This window comes from Sciurus carolinensis, chromosome 1, assembly GCF_902686445.1.
Source record: "Sciurus carolinensis chromosome 1, mSciCar1.2, whole genome shotgun sequence".
NCBI lineage: Eukaryota > Metazoa > Chordata > Mammalia > Rodentia > Sciuridae > Sciurus > Sciurus carolinensis.
Window position 1 is genome coordinate 129,271,599 of NC_062213.1, and position 14,100 is coordinate 129,285,698.

The 14,100-nt window shown below is 36.1% G+C and overlaps 1 non-coding gene across 1 annotated transcript; it reads right to left on the minus strand.

Moving 5' to 3' along the window:
- Window positions 1–4,157: 4,157 nt before the first annotated feature.
- LOC124968254 (U6 spliceosomal RNA) lies at window positions 4,158–4,264 on the minus strand. Its single transcript, XR_007105655.1, has one exon. It is a non-coding gene; the product is annotated as a U6 spliceosomal RNA (small nuclear RNA).
- Window positions 4,265–14,100: the final 9,836 nt, after the last annotated feature.

The following is a 14,100-nucleotide window of genomic DNA, read 5'->3' on the forward strand; positions in this document are numbered from 1 at the left end:
AATGAAAACTAAATAAAGAAGCTATAGAACTAAAAAATGCAATTAATATTTTGGACTTAACACATATATGTAAAATATTTCATCCATCAATAACTGCATACGCTTTTGTCTTAGCAACACATGAATTCTTCTCATATAACAGAACATATCTTAGGCCACAAAGCAGCTCTTAGCAAATACAAAAAATAGAGATAATATCTTGCATTCTATCAGATCATAATAGAAAGAAATTAGAAATCAATGATAATATAAAAAATAGAAGCTACTCTAACACCTGGAGACTTAAGTAATACACTATTGAATGACCAATGGATAGCAGAAGAAATCAAGTATGAAATTTAAAAAAATACATAGAGATAAATGGGAATAGCAATACCACACATCAAAATCTCTGAGATACTATGAAGGCAGTTCGAAAAGGAAAGTTCATTGCATTGAGCTCATTTACTAAAAGAACAGAAAGTCACCAAATGAATAACGTAACATTACATCTCAAAGCCTTAGAAAAAGAAGAACAACACCAAAAGCAGTAGAAGACAAAAAATAATTAAAATCAGAGCCTAAATCAATGAAATTGAAAAAAAATTCAAAAAATCAACAAAACAAAAAGTTGGTTCTTTGGGAAAAAATATGATAAGCCCTTAACCAAGCTAATGAAAAGAAAGAAAGAGAAGATGCAAATTATTAAAATTTGTGACAAAAAAGGAAATATCACAACAGACAAAACTGAAATACAGATGATAATCAGGAACTATTTTGAAAATTTATACTTCAATAAAATATAAAATCTTGAGAATTGGACAAATTTCTAGAGATATATGACCTACCTACATTGAATGAGGAGGAGAGAGAAAATTTAAACCCATCAATTTCAAGTAATGAAATTGAAGATGCCATCAAGAGCCTAACAAAGAAGAAAAGGCCAGGACCAGATGGATTCTCAGTCCAGTTCTACCAGACCTTCAAAGAAGAACTTATACTAATACTCCTCAAATTATTCCATGAAATAGAAAAGGAAGGAACTCTTCCAAACTCATTCTATGAAGCCAGTATCACCCTGATACCAAAACCAGACAAAAACACATAAGGGAAGAAAACTTCAGAACAATATCCCTAATGAACGCAGATGCAAAAAGTCCAAATAAAATACTGGCAAATTGGATACAAGAACATATTAAAAAGATAGTGTACCATAATCAAGTGGGGTTCATCCCAGGAATGCAAGGTTGGTTCAACATATGGAAATCAATAAACATAATCCATCACATCAATAGACTTAAAGATAAGAATCACATGATGATCTCAATAGATGCAGAAAGAGCATTTGACTAAATTCAACATCTATTCATACTCAAAACACTAGAAAAGCTAGGGAGAGCAGGAACATAGCTCCACATTATAAAAGCTATATATTAAACCCAAAGTCAATATCATTCTAAATGGAGAAAAATTGAAAGCATTCCCTCTAAAAAAGATAAGTGACTGGGGTTGTAGCTTAATGGTAGAGCACTTGCCAAACATGTGTGAGGCACTGGGTTCGATTCTTAGGATTGCATATAAAAAAATAAAAGGTTCACTGACAGCTAAAAAAAAAAAAAACATTTTAGGACCGGGCACGGTGGCTTGGGAGGCTGAGGCAGGAGGATCATGAATTCAAAGACAGCCTCAGCAAAAGCAAGGCACCAAGCAGCTCAGTTAGACTCTGTCTCTAAATAAAATACAAAATAGGGCTGGGGATATGGCTCAGTGTTCAAGTGCTCCTGAGTTCAATCCCCAGTACCCATCCCAAAAAGTATATATTTAAAAAAAAAAAAAAAAAAAAAAAAAACTAGAACAAGACAAGGATGCCCACTTTCACCACTTCTATTCAACATAGTCCTTGAAACTCTAGCCAGAGCAATTAAGCAAAAGAAAGACATTGAAGAAACATGAACAGGAAAAGAAGAGCTCAAACTTCCCCTATTTGCCAATGACATGATTCTATATTCAGAAAACCCAAAAAACTCCACTAGAAAACTTCTAGAACTTATAAACAAATTCAGCAAAGTAGCAGGATATAAAATTAACACTCATAAAATCAATTCCAGTAAGGTAGAGACTGAATAAATGTAAAAACTCAAAGATCAGTTAACTTGAAGAAGCCGAGGGCTTGTAATATGAGGAGAGATTTTAAGGTAATAAAGAGAAGCTAAATTCAAAAAATCTAGAGTGGAAAACTGAGTATGAAAATACCAGATAAATACTCACCTATATTATGTAACTACTTAAGTACAATATCACAGATGGGGAGGAGTGGACTACAATATGTAAAGCAAACATGTAGTCACAATATTCTTGTCTTTGAAGTTATTGACATCGATATTTTTGTTATATCCATTAGATCATTTAAATAAGGTGGGGTGACATAATTCTCAACCAAAAGCAGGCATTAGTGAAAGAATACCCTAATCTTCCCATTATCTGATAGGATAATTCCAAGATACATTTACATAATTCCTCAGAGGATCTCCAGCAAGTTGGCAGTCATTGTACTGCTGCTACAATGAAATATCACAGACCTAACTAATTTATAAATAAATACATGGAAATTTATTTCCTATAGTTCTAAAGACAGCAGAGTTTAAGATCAAGGTGCCAGCAGATTTGGTGTCTGGTAGAATCCTCCTCTCTGCTACCAAATGGTATCTTTTTGTTGAATCCTCACATGAAAGAAGGGGCAAAAAGGGACCAAAGTCCCCCCTCCAGCCCTTTTGTGTTGTTGTTATGGTTCTGGAGCTAGGGATTGAACACAGTATCTCATGTGTACTAGACATTCTACCACTGAGCCAAGCCACTAGCCCTCCAGTGACCTTTGTTTCCCATATTTTTTATTGGTGCATTATAGATGTACATAATGATAGGAATTCACTGTTACATATTCATACATGCACACAATATAACAATATAATTTGACTGATATCATTCCCCAGTATTTACGTTTTCCCTTCATCCCCTTGGTTCCTTTACTCTAATCTACTGATCTTCTTTCAATTTTCATGAGATTTCCCCTCCACACACACCACCACCTTTATTTTCCTTTATCTTCTGTAACTTTCATATATGAGAGAAAACATTTTGATTTTTTGAGCTTGGCTTCTTTCACTTGCACAATGTCAAGTTCCATTATCCTGCAAATGACATAATTTGATTCTTCATTATGGATGAATAAAACTCCATTATGTATATACACCACATTTTTTTTTAACACCACATTTTTTTAATCCATACATTCATTGGTGAACTAGGCTGTCTCATAACGTGGCTACTGTGAATTGTGATTTATGGTATAAACATTGATATGCATGTATTGCTGTAGTATTATGACTTTAATTCTTTAGGATAAATACTGAGGAGCAATATAGCTGGGTACTATGGTAGTTCTATTCCTAGTCTTTTTAGGATCCTCTATACTAATTTCTATAGTGGTTGTACTAATTTAAAATTCTACCAACAGTGTAAAAGTGTCCTTTTTCTTCACATCCTCTGCAGCATTTATTATTGCGTTCTTTAAAATATTTATTTAGTTGTCAATGGACCTTTATTTTACTTATTTATATGTGGTGCTGAGAATCAAACCCAGTGCCTCACACATGCTAGACAAGTGCTCTACCACTGAGTCACAATCCCTATTATTGTGTTCTTAATGGTTGCTATTCTGATTGGTATGAGATGAAATTCAGGGTAGTTTTGATTTGCATTTGTCTAATTGCTAAAGATGTTGAACATTTTTCAAATATTTTTTGCTGTTTGTATTTCTTCTTTTGAGAAGTGTCTGTTTAATTCATTGGCCTATTTATTAGTTGGGTTATTTGTTCTTTTGGTGTTAAGTTTTTTGAGTTCTTCATATTTCCTGGATACTAATCCTCTGTCAGAAGAGTAGCTAGCAAAGACTTTCTACCATTCCGTAGGTTCTCTTTTCATATTCTTATTCCTAAGTTTTTTAAATTTGATGCCATGCCATTTATTAACTCTTGGCATTATTTTCTGACTTCCTTCCTTCCTTTCTTCCTTCCCTCCCTCCCTCCCTCCCTTCCTTCCTTCCTTTCCCTCCCTCCTTCCCTCCTTCCTTCCTTCCTTCCTGGGGATATAAACCATTAACAGAAAAGGCCTACAGACTCATAAATATGGAACACTTCACAAATTTGCGTGTCACCCTTCCCCAGGGGCTATGCTAATCTTCTCTGTATCATTCCAATTTTAGTATATTTGCTGCCAAAGTGAGCACATTTCCCCAAGCTTTTGAGGTCCTTTTGAGAAAGTAATTGTCTGCACCTTTAAGTTGGAATGTTGACCCTATATTTTCTTCTAGGAGTTGAATAGTTTCTGGTCTAATTCTTACGTTTTTGATCCATTCTGAGTTGACTTTTTGCAGAGTAAGAGATAAGGATCTAGTCTCATTCTTCTACAAATGGATAACGAGTTTTCCAGGAACTATTTGTTTAAAAGGCTGTCTTTTCTCCAGTGTATGTTTTTGGCATCTTCATCAAGGATCAGATGAATATTTGTGCGGGTTTATCTCTGTGTCTTCTATGCTGTATTATTCATCCATGTGTCTGTTTTTAGATCAGTACCATGCAGTTTTTGTTACTATAGTTTTATAGTATGATTTGAAATCAGGTATGCCCAGAATTGTTTTTTTAATATATATTTTTAGTTGTAGTCATATTTTACTTTTATGAAGTGCTGAGGATCAAACCTAGTGCCTCATGCGTTCCAGGAGAGCACTCTACCACAGAACCATAACCTCCCCAGAATTGCTTTTTAGTTAAGAATTGCTTTGGCAGAATATTCTGGGTCTTTTATTCTACCAAATAAATTTTAGGACTGTTTTTTCCAGTTCAGTGAAGAATGTGATTGAAATTTTTATGGGAATTGCTTTGGCTCTGTATACTGCTTTTGATAGTATGACTGTCTTACCAATGTTAATACTACCTATCGTGAACATGGGAGATCTTTCCATCTTCTTGTGTCTTCAACTTCTTTCTTCGATGTCGATGTTCTACAGTTTTCATCGTAGAGGTCTTTCACCTCCTTAGTTATATTTATATCTAGGTTTCTTGTTTGGCTTTGGTTTATTTTTGAAGTTACTGTAAATGGGATTTTTTTCCCCTTCTTTTCTTCCTCTACATATTCATCTTTGGTGTACTGGAAAGCTATTTATTTTTATATATGGTTTCTGTACTGATACTTTGATGAATTTGTTAAATCTAGCAGTCTTCTGGTGGAGCTTTTTGAATATTCTAAGTATAGGATCATATCATCTGCAAACAGTGATAATTTGACTTCTCCCTTTCCTAGTCTTATCCATTTCATTTCCTTCTCTTGCCTAATTTCTCTGGCTAGAGTTTCTAGTACTATATTGAATAGGAATGGTGACAGTGTTCCAGATTTTAAAGGAAATGTTTTCAGTTTTTCCCCATTCACTATGATGTTAGATTTGGGTTTGTTGTAAATAACCTTAAGGTAGGTTCCATCTATCCAGGGTTTCTTCAGTGTTTTTATCATGAATGGCAGCTGAATTTTGTCACAGACTTTCTCTGCATCTATTGCGATGACTAAGTGATTTTTGTCCTTAATTCTATTTATGTGATGAATTATACTTATTGATTTGCATATGTTAAATCATCCTTGCATTCCTGAGATAAAACAATCTTGGTCATGATGTACAGTTTTATTACTGTTGTTAAATATAATTTGCTAATATTTTATTCAGGATTTTTGCATCTAAGTTCATCAGGGATATTGGTCTATAGTTTTCTTTCCTCAGTGTGTCCTTACCTGGTTTTGGTCTGAGTATAATACTGGTTTCACAGAATGAATTTGAAAGTGTTCCATCCCTTTCTATCTCATGGAATAATTTAAGAGTATTGGTATTATTTCTTCTTTAAAGTTCTGGTAGAATTCAGCTGAGAATCCATCTGGTCCTTGGCTTTATTTGTTGGAGGACTTCTTTAATTACTGCTTCTATCTCATTGGTAATTATTGATCTGTTTAGGTTTGCTATGTCCTCCTGATTCAACTTTGGCAGTTCATAAGTGTCTAGATTCTTAATGAAAAATCAAAGAATGACTCTACATAGAGGTGGTTAAAAAAGTCAAGGATATGAATGGCCACTGCTTTACCCTGACTGTCCTTCCTTTTGTTTCTTCTTGGGCTATATACATAGAGAGCACGAAAGCATGTGTGAGTGGGGGCAAGAGCTGAGGGGTTGTTAAGCCTGCACACAAAAAGAGGAAAGTGTTAACAACCTCTCAACTCTCACCACAACAGCTGGTGTGGCCTAAAACTGAAACTGGTTGAAATAGCTTTCCTTCTATCCAGCTAAGGTAGAATGGAACAGAAAATACTGTCGATAAGAGTTTTGTCTGGACAGACCAGATTGATGCACTTCCAGGGTGAGGCTGCTGCAGAGTTTTGAGAGGAGTTTCAGTGGCTGGGGCTTAGGTCTAATCAGGCCTTAGGGACTTCGTTGGAAAGATTAGATTAACACACTCCTAGGGCCAGATAGATGCAAATCTCTTGTGGGTAGTCTGGATCTCAGGAGCCTCCCACGAATTCTACTCACACTCGTTGCCCATGAATACAGCGTTTCCCAACTTAGTTCTGGAGTATACTCATACCTGCCTGTTTGGATTCCCAAATTGCTTTAGTCAGTCACATGAACTGCCAGACTCACTGAGAAAACATTGCACTCCCCTCCACATTTTGTACTGGAATCCCCCTGTTAATCTTCTGTTTTACTCATGTTCTGCTAGGTACACACTAGGCCACACAGTAGGTGCTTGCCAGGACAATATGGCAATGTTTACTATGATCTCCTGGACTCCTGCAACAGCAAGACTTAGCATGGCCTCCTCAAGATGGCTCCCTGACTCAGCTCTCCACTTGCCAGTTGAGACACAGAGTACTTCTCAGATACCTGTTAACCTTGTAGCCTCTGAATCAGCTAAGATCAAGCTGCTTTTCTGATCTACAGATTGTTCTGTGCCAAACTGATCCACTGTATGTCTGTTTGTATTATCCCTCCCTTCTATAGCATTGCTGCCACTGCTGCAGTAAGCATGACTCCAACGTACTCTTTGTACAATGCACTCAAATTTCTGAGTCTCTAAGAGACTCTTGACTGTCCACTATTGAATTTCTGTGAATTCTCCCAGCAACTTGGGAGACTGAGGCAGGAGGATTGCAAATTCAAAGCAATTTAGCAATGTCCTAAGCCCTCACTAAATTGTCTCAGAATAAAAAATAAAAAGTAGCTGGGGATGTGGTTCAGTGGTTCAGTGACCCTGTGTTCAACCCCCAGTACCCTCTGCCCCAAAAAAAAAGAAAGGAAAAGAAAGTTACTGCTGGCTTATAGTTCCTTAGTTACTGCTGGCTTATAGTTCCTTTATTTCCCTCTGTCTACTTGTTTACTTATCTCACAACTGTGAAGATTAAATTGGATCCTATATGTGGTAGCATTTGACAATTGTGAAACTTTAAACATAAATTGTATAATAACATATATAATAATAAAACAGTAGATCAGAGGCTACTAGAGCAGGACTGACTCACTGACATAAACCAGCAATTACGTTGTGAAAAGGTTTTACACATCTGCAAATGGTTGTTTTTTACTCAGAAAATTACACTGATTTATTTTTGTCACTGTATTCATGATAAAGCTGTAATTTATTCTAAAATGCTATATTTCACTGCATAATTATCACCACTATATTAACATATATTCATAAATATTCTGTGGATCCTAATCTTGCACCAACAATAGTTTAGTAATAAATGATTTGTAAGTAATACTGGAACAATTAAAATAAACAGTTTCACATAATGGTCTCACTCCACTTTTTTTGCAAAAAAAAAAAAAAAAAAAAAAAAATTGGGTCTGGGGATACAGCTCAGTTGGTAGAGTGCTTACCTTTGCAAGCACAAGACCCTGGGTTCAATCCCCAGCACTGCTTAAAAAAAAAAAAAAAAAAAAAAAAAAATTGGTATAAAATCTGCAATGATTATGTGGTGCAATATACTGATCCTTTTTGTTTAAAATTCAAGTTAAATTTTGTTTAGACATTATATTTAATTTTAATTTTTTAAAAATGTTGATAGACCTTTATTTTATTCACTTATTTATATTTGGTGTTGAGAATCAAACCCAGTGCCTCACATATGCTAGGCAAGCACTCTAGCACTAAGTCACAACCCCAGTTCCTAATTTTTATTTTTTTAAAAATATCTGATCACAGATAGTCACCAGTTTATATTGATCCAATTGACATTTTTTTAACTTTACAATGGTGCTAAAACAATATTATTTAGTAGAAACTCTTTTCAAAGTTTAAATTATGATCTTTTCCTGGGCTACTGCTACGCAGTGTAACATTTTCTCAAGATGTTGGGCAACTGAAGTGAGCTACAGCTCCTAGACAGCCAGATGATCATGAGGGTAAACAACCAATACTGTACAGTGTACTCTGTTGCTAAGCTATAATGTTCAGTAAGTTAGATTATTAAATGTATTTTAGGCTTATGATACTTTCCATATGCCATGAGTTTATTGGGATTAATCCTAGTGTAACTCAAGGAACATTTTGCACTGGGTAGCATCCAGGTTAGGAACAAGTTGTCAAAGGTGGATTAACATGGTAGTTGAGATCTTAATAATATTAAATAGTTCCAATCCATCAACATGAAATGTCTTTCCATTTATTAATGTATTCATTAATTTTTTCAGCAACGTTTTATAGTTTTCAGTATCCACGTCATTTTAAGGCCCTATGGAATAGTGTAGGATGATACTATAAGATCCTTAACTATATCTTTTTCCAAATATGGTCACATTTGTGGATATAGGGTTAGTATACGCACTCCTTTTGGTGGTACATGGTTCAACCATATAGTGGCTCAAACAATGAAGACATTTTAATTATCCCCACGTAAAATCAAGTCTATTATAATAAAACAATTTAGGATTGGTTGTAGCTCATTAAAGCTCCAACTCTTCTCCCTGCACCTGTCCTCAGCATGTTATTTTTTGTTCTCAAGCTTTTTGCCTCTAGTTCCAGGCTTTAAATTCCTTACAAAACATAGACAGTGAGTGAAGAAGAGAAAATTACTTTCTCCTGAAGCCTCAGCATCATCTTCTCTGTACATCATGATGCCCAACCCAGATGTATCACTGACAAAGAAGAATGGGGATGCCATAACAGATTTAGTCCTGGGGCACACTGCCACAACGAAACCTGACATAGAAGGGGGACTAGTTGTTTGGTACGCAATTGACAATATTTACTATAATTGCTAAATGTGCTTCCTAAAGATTAATAACGAAAAACTCACCAGCCCCTTTCTAGTAATTTACACTGATTCTTTCAACCAATACTTATAATATCTATTGCATGCTGGGTACTGTGATAGAAACAGGAGCCTCAGAGATCAAAACATAGTTCCTGACCTCAAGTAGCTCTTGGTTGCATTGAATAAGAACTATACCAATAATTCTAGGATACTGTGACCTTTGCCATTTAAGATGGCATATGCATGGTGCAGTGGGGGAAGAGGAGATTGCACTATCTTGAAAGGCAATCTTTGAATTGAAGTTTTAAAGGAGAAGCAATTAGAGACAAGGTGGGGATAGGTAATGGTGGTCTGGAGTGAAAAAAAGCATGTAGAAAGATCCGATGATTGGAGAACAATACCACATGCATTTGTGGAATGACATTTTATTGGCCAGGTGCAGTGGCTCATGCCTATAATCCCAGTGACTCAGGAAGCTGAGGCAGAAGGATTGTAAGTTTGAGCAAGGACTGTAAGTTTCAGCAACTTAGCAAGGACCTAAGCAACTTAGTGAGACCCTATTTCAAAACAGAAAACAAAAAGGGCAGGGGATGCACCTCAGTGGTAAATTACCTCTGGACTCAAATTCCCAGTGCCAGAAAACCAAAAACAAACAAATAAAAAACCATTTTAATGTATTTAGAGTGGAGAATTGTCAGGAGCAGGAGGGCAGGGCAGGTTGGTAAGAGGAGTTGTGACGTACATGGTGAAGGGCTGTTTATGACGAAAGAAGAATTGACACTTGATACCAAAATCTATGAGGAAATACTGAAGGACTGAAATCCAAGAAATGACTAAATTAGATTGCTTTAGAAGGAGTACTCTGTCAGTAATTGAATGTTTCTGATTCTGTGCATGGAGAGACAATGGTGATGCCCCTCCTAAAAAGGACAAATAAAAGTGGAATATCTAGAATTAGGAAAAGATCACATTCAGGTGTTTATTTTTTAAAAATATGTTTTGTTATAGATGGACATGATACCTTTATTTTATTTATTTTTATGTGGTGCTGAGGATTGAACCCATTGCCTCACACATGCTAGGCAAGGGCTCTACAACTGAGTTACAGCCCCAGCCCCAGGTGTGTATTTTGAAGACTAAAGTGCCTTATTTAAATGAGCCTTTCTAACGGGCGAGTAGCTCACCCTGTAGTGCGCTTGCTGAGCATGTACACGGGCCAGGGGTTGAATCCCCACTATCTCCAAAGAAAGCAAAGAGTAAAGGAGTCTTTCTTTTTCCCTAACTTCTAATCTGTAATCTATCATTTTTTTTATTTCCTTTTTTTTTTTTTTTTAATGGAGACTGGTTATGTTTCCCGGCTGGTCTTGAGGGCTTAAGTAATTTTCCTGACCCAGCCTCCTGAGTAATGAGGACTACAGGCATGCACTACTATACCCCACTTTTCTTTCTCCATTTATTTAAAAAAATAAAATGCCCTTGAATTAGAAAGGAATACATTAAAATGTCACCAGTGACATCTGTGTGGTGAGATTTTTTTCCTTTTCTTTTGAGTACTGGAAAATCAAACCAAGGGCCTCACACATGCTAGGTAAGCAATCTAACCCTGAGTTACATATCAAGGTCTTTTTTATTTATTGTGAGACAGGGTGTCACTATATTACCCGGGCTGGCTTGTGATCCTCCTGCCTCAGCCACCTAAGTAGTTGTTTTTGTTTTGTGGTACTGGCATTGAACCCAGGGCACTGTACTGTTGAGGTACATGACCCAGATCTTTTTATTATTTGAGACAGGGTCTTGCTAAATTGCTCAGGCTGGCCTTGAACTCGTAATCCTTCTGCAGACTCCCAGATATATGAGATAATAGGTGCAACAGGTGACTTTTTCAAAACCATTTTTTCGGTATTTCCCAGTGAGCATTCAACATACATTTTGGATCAAAACCTTCCAATTTTAACTGCCTAAATAGAGGTTTTTCATTCTACAATCAGTATTTTTCCCCTAGCATGGCATCTTCTTGAGTAATTTTAAATAGATTTCAAATTTCTTTATTATCAATTCAATTTTAAAGTTTTTGGTTTGGCCATATTTTTAATTACTTATAAATAATCTTGCAATTGTTTGCTTACCCGTCCTTTCCCCTGGATTACAAGGACCTCACAGAAAGCAATCTGGCATTATTCATCTTGGTAAATCCAGTATATAGTGGATACTTAATAATTATTTCCTGAATTAATTGGGATATATATGCCATGCATCTTTGTGTTCCTAGCTCCCAGCACAGTGCCAATGCCTAATAAACATTCATGGAGCTGTACTTCAACTGTGGAATTCTACCAGTATTTGACTCTAACCATACAGTCTGTGGATAAGGAAAAAAATCAATTTTTACAAACTACACTATTCTTTTTGTCACATATGTATCATTACACTTATATATTCACATGCACACATATACAAACACATAGCACATTTTCCCCCCAGAGGCTTAAGGAATACTTCTGTTTCTGTACTTTTGAAAGACTGCCTGTTCAGGTAACTTTTCTAATTAAAAAAAAAGATTTTACTGTTTTAGATTCATAGCTAAAATTAAGAGGAATGTACAGAGATATCCCATATGTCCCCTGCCCCACATATGCTTAGCTTCCTGCATTATCAACATCCCCCACCAGAGTGATACATTTATTACAATTATGAAACTCCATTGACACATCATAATCACCCCAAATCCATAGTTACATTAGAGCTCACTCTTGTATTATAAATCTAAGGCTTTAATATGTATTTAAGGTTCCTACACGCCTTTTCATGGCTTGATAGTTCATTTCTTTTTAACACTATATAATATTCCATTGCCTGGATGTACCATAGTGTCCATTTACCTAGTGGAATCTTGGTTGCTTCCAGGTTTTGGCAATTATGAATAAAGCCACCATAAACATCTGTGTTTGAAAAGCATTGTATGGAAATAAGTTCTCAATTCCTTTGGGTATATATCTTTTTTTTTTTTTTTTTTTTTTTGGTGCCGGGATTGAGCCTAGGGTCTCACTAAGCTGATTAGGGGCCTCATTAAACTGCTAAGGCTGGCTTTGAACTCCCAATCCTCCTGCCTCAGCATCCTGAGTCACTGGAATTACAAGCATAACCACCATGACCGGCATCCTTTGGGTATATATTAAAGAGTATTACCACTGGATCATATGGTAAGAGTGTTTGTTTTATAAGAAACTGTCAAATTGTTTTCCAAAATGGTTGTATATTTTGTGTTCCAATGAATATGAGAGTTCCCGTTGCTTCATATTCTTGCATTTGCTATTGTATTGCAGATTTTGTCCAATCTAACAAGTGTGTAGTGATACCTATTGTCATTTTAATTCACATTTCCCTAAATGATACCATATGGAGCTTATTTTCATGTTTATTTGGTATCAGTGAATCCTTTTTGGTATCTGTGGAGGTCTTCGGTCCATTTCTAAGTTGGGCTTTTTGTTTCCTTCTTGTTTTTCTTTCTTTTTTGGTACCAGGGATTAAACCAAGGATATAGTGCTTAACCACTGAACCACATCCCCAGCCCCTGCCTTTTTTTTTTTTTTTTTCCAGTACTGGGGATTGAACTCAGGGCCTCGTGCTTGCAAGGCAAGCACTCTACCAACTGAGCTATATACCCAGCCCTACTTTTCTTATTTTGAGACAAAGTCTCACTTAGTTGCTTAGTCTTACTAAATTGTTGAGCCTGGTTTTGAATTTGCTATCCTCCTGCCTCAGCATCCCGAGCCCTTGGTATTATAGGTGAGCGCCACCATGCCCATTTTATTGTTGAGTTTTAAGGGTTCATTGTATATTTTGGATAAGTCTTTTATCAGATGCGAGTATTTTTTCCTGTTTTCTGGCTTGTCTTCATTCTCTTGACATTGTCCCTTGCAAAGCATGAGTTTTCTATTTTAATGGAGTTAAGTTTATTGATTCTTTCTTTCATGGGTCATATCTTTTGTGTTGTATTTAAAAAGACATCACCATATTCAGGGTCATCTAGGTTTTCTCTTATGTTCTTGTCTATAAGTTTTTAGTTTCACATTCAACTTTTAGGTTTAAGGTGTGTGTGTGTGTGTGTGATGCTGGGGATTGAACCCAAGGACTTGCACATTCTTCTAGACAAGGGCTCTACCACTGAGATAAATCCCTAGGCCCTGTGATCCATTTTGACTTAATTTTTGTGATGGGTATGAGATTTGTGTTTAGATTTGTTTTTATTTTTCATATGATATCCAGATGGTCAAGTACTGTTAGTCAGCTTTCCTTTATAGTAACAAAATATCTGAGATAATAATCAATTTATAGAGGAAATGTTTATTTTGGTTCACAGTTTTGGAGGTTTCAATCCATGGTTGGTTGGCCCTGTTGCTCTGGGTCTGTGGCAAGGTAGTACATCATGGCAGAAGCATGTTGTAGAGCAAGCCCACTCATCTTATGGCTAGAAAAGAGAAAGGGGCAAGGGTCCCAAAATCCCCTTCAAGAATACACTCCAGTGAGTGGAATACCTTCCACTAGGCTCCACCTCTTAACGATTCTACCATCTCCCAACAGTATTATGGGTTGGGGACCACATCTTTAACATACAGGTCTTTGGAGGACACTTAACCCAAAGTGTAATAAGCACCATTTGTTGAAAAGACTATCTTTGTTCCTTTATCAAATATCAGTTGACTATATTTATGTGGATCTATTTCTGGACTCTCTCCTTTCATTGATTTACTTGTCCTTCCTTTTACCAAT